The sequence below is a fragment of the Brassica oleracea genome, chromosome C9 (assembly GCF_000695525.1).
Source record: "Brassica oleracea var. oleracea cultivar TO1000 chromosome C9, BOL, whole genome shotgun sequence".
In the NCBI taxonomy this organism is placed as follows: Eukaryota; Viridiplantae; Streptophyta; class Magnoliopsida; order Brassicales; family Brassicaceae; genus Brassica; species Brassica oleracea.
The window spans coordinates 27,759,748-27,762,994 of NC_027756.1; the positions used below are offsets into that span (position 1 = coordinate 27,759,748).

The 3,247-nt window shown below is 33.0% G+C and overlaps 1 long non-coding RNA gene across 3 annotated transcripts in view; it reads right to left on the bottom strand.

Annotated features, from left to right (window-relative positions):
• Window positions 1–1,425, bottom strand: part of LOC106317335 — a 2,010-nt gene extending 585 nt beyond the window's left edge. Inside the window, exons 1-6 of one of the 3 annotated variants that reach the window (XR_001265103.1) lie at window positions 1,124–1,425; window positions 738–936; window positions 579–644; window positions 459–500; window positions 232–354; window positions 54–145 (exon numbers count right to left, since the gene is read on the bottom strand). This is a non-coding gene — a long non-coding RNA (uncharacterized LOC106317335). Of the gene's footprint in view, window positions 1–53; window positions 153–231; window positions 355–458; window positions 501–578; window positions 645–737; window positions 937–1,119 lie in introns of all 3 variants that reach the window. The other 2 variants (XR_001265101.1, XR_001265102.1) reach the window with 2 other exon arrangements.
• Window positions 1,426–3,247: the final 1,822 nt, after the last annotated feature.

Here is a 3,247-nt window from a genome sequence, read left to right on the forward strand (position 1 = left end):
ACATTTATTGATATAATATATATATATGTGCTATTAATAGTGAAACTCCTTACATCAATTTCTTCAAGAACTTCTTGAGCTTGATGCCTATTTGCACCACATATAGCCGCTCCAAAATCCGCTAATCATGGACAAGTGAATTCACCTATATGCTACACAAGTTTGAAAGACATCTACTAAGATACTTGTATCCTGAGACTTTTTTTTTATCATGAAGAGAAAATAAAATACCTAGGTATATGTTTGGACGTGGTCTCTCCACAGTGAGCTTGTCTTCAGTACATCCCTAAGCGTTGAAATAACTTCAAAGGATGTTGCCTTGATGACATCATCGTCCATGTCAAACGGCTTATCCTGCACACAGAGCAATAAAAAAAGGTTACATTCCTTACAGAGTTCCAAAATGGAAAATCAATCAAAAGTCTTATACGAGGAAAAGCATAGAAGCAGAAATGTACCTTAAGATGATCGACTTTGACTGTAAGTGGCTCTTCACTCACCTGAATAAAGAACATAAAGTTATTTCAAAACAAAAAAAAATTCTACACAATATGAATCATGTTTCTCTAACTACTTACCTTCTCCGTTATGCGAAGCCGTCTATGACCAACGAGGATAACTTGATCTCCTTGGATACTTGAAATCTGGAAAATCAAGGGAATCACAATGCTAGTTATGTTTTTTTTATCACATCAACACCAAACATAAGCTAAAGAACAATAGTAGCAACAGGATACCTGAGCAAGTGTGCCAACTTCGTGAAGCCGTTTAAGCAGATCTTTCCCTTTCAGATCATTTATGTTTTTCTCCATGTCAGCGCTTGAAGAAAGAGAGCTCTCTTCTCAACCATTATTACTATTCACAATAGCGGTGGAATCATGCACCATTGGAGTCGAGCTGTTTCAGCTGTCGGTGAAGCATATGCTTTGATAGGTCCTGGAATATGAGGAGAAACAGAGCTGCTTATCTGATAATTATCAAAACCACAGCATTGCGTAGGAAAGCTTCAAGTTAATTAACTGAAAGCTTCAAAATGTAAAACAATTCTTCGGTTACATGAATCAAAGGGCAACAATTAAGCACACTAATCCAGACGATAAAGGTGAGAAAGTTACATACTTACCAGAAGCTGATCTCCAAACTGAAGACATCGCCCGCCGGAGGAGGAGACGCCGTGAGGACTGATAGAGTCGTCGTACGTCGGAGAAGACGAGAACCAACGGACAAGACGCCGTGATGACCGAGAGAGTCGTCGATTGTGATGGGTTTTGATCATTCTTTTGAGGTGGAAGACGAGACAAGTCGGAGGAGACACCATCATTTCCGAGAGATTCGTCGATTGGTGGTGGATTTCGATCCTTCTTCTGACGACGTAGACAAGTCGGAGGAGACGCCATCAGTCCTCGTCCTTCGTCGGGTTGGATTTTTCTCCTCTGGAGAACACAAGAAGTCAAGAAACGGTGAGAAAAGGAAAGGAAGAGAGAAAAGAAAAAGAAAAAAAAACAAAAAAACGAAATGCTGAGTTATAAAACTCCCCTAAAAATCGGTTTCCAAAACACCCCGTTAAGGATCGGTAATTCTCCTTTACTTTTCTTTTGATTTAATTAAATCACAAATTTTGTTTAAAACCCCCAGTTAGAACCTGCGATAATCATGGTTTTAGGGTCCTAAATTCTAAAATTCTTACAAATAAAAATTCCAATTTTTACAATCATATACAAAAATAGCAGGAAAAATGTTATAGCACATGGGCCACCCATTTCTTGAGCCGTGCCTGCTTACAACTAGAGAATTCAAGCAATAATAAAAGAGAGCAACTGGCTTTACTTTAGATATTTTAATTTTTTCGAACTACAAACTCGTTTTCTCTTTCTCCAATTTCTCTCTTAGTTTTCGTTTGGGTGTTATTTTTTGAGAAAATTGCCAAAACGGAACAAAAATTTAGGATAGTTGTCATTTTAGTATAATACTATCACTACATTGTCCGTATAGTATAATATTTTTCATAATCTCAAAACTAACTTTTCATTAATCAAATTAAATATAAATTAAAACCATTTTTAAAAAGTTTAATGAAAAAAGATAAAAATAAAATGTTTTAGAAGGACAAAAGAAATGTGAAACAATTAAAAAAAGGAGAACAAAAGACAAGAAACCAAATATCATGTAACCCTAATCTTCTTCCATATCAAAATCTTCCACAAACATTCTTTTAAAATCCTCTAAGGTAGAACTTGATTCCAATAACAGTAGCCTACCCCCCTTTGTTATCAGCCGGAAAAAAAAACATCTCGTGGTTGCACCAAATTCCCAAACACCATATATTGTATAGATATGCATCATATAACAAAAATTTGTGAAAATCACAAGATAAAACTATGGAAAGATCATACATTGATGAAGAAGAAAAATTAAAATTGTTTTTTTTATATTTTAGCAAAGCAAATCAATCAAAACACATTTTAGAAATTTAGAGTATTTTTAGAATATTTTCTTAACATAAACTTCCTTAATTTTTTTTTTAAAAATAGGTTTTTTTATCCGTAGAAGACATATTCTACAATGAGTAGAACCATGACAAAAATCGTGAATGCAATTTCTACCTCATGTAGACGTATGTATTGTATTTAGATTTCGCATTCCAAAAATTTTAGAATACTTCAGAAAAATAGAATCTGCATTCGAGAGAAAATTAGATATCTTTGCAATTAGTAGAATTTGCATTCTCCATATTTAGAATTTTAATTAAAAGTAAATTGTTCGTTATAAAAAAAAGTAGATTGACTTGTTTATTCTGGAATTCGTATTCTACTAACTCATTTTCCGTAGAAGACGAATTCTACTTTCATTAGAACGTAATTTAAAAAAATTATTTATCAAGTTTTTCAACAAAAGAAAAATATGTGTTTGGGTATATGGGTGTTTTATTAATTGTTTATATTTTTAATAGTTTTTTTATTCATAAAACTATTTATTTCATTAAATTTCAGAAATGAAAAGAGTAAAAGAGAGACGAAATGGACAACATTGGTTTTATACCAAAAAGACAACCATTCTGTTTCGGCAATTTTTCCTTATTTTTTTATAAAATAAAATATCATCAATAATATTAGAGTTATTAACATAAATTGACACATTGTGTCTTTTTATTACACTTGAGAACACATTATGCTACTGAGGTACTTTTCAGTGGTTGAATACTTGTTTACCCTCCAAAAAGCAAAACCAAGGGAGAGTATTGAGGTAA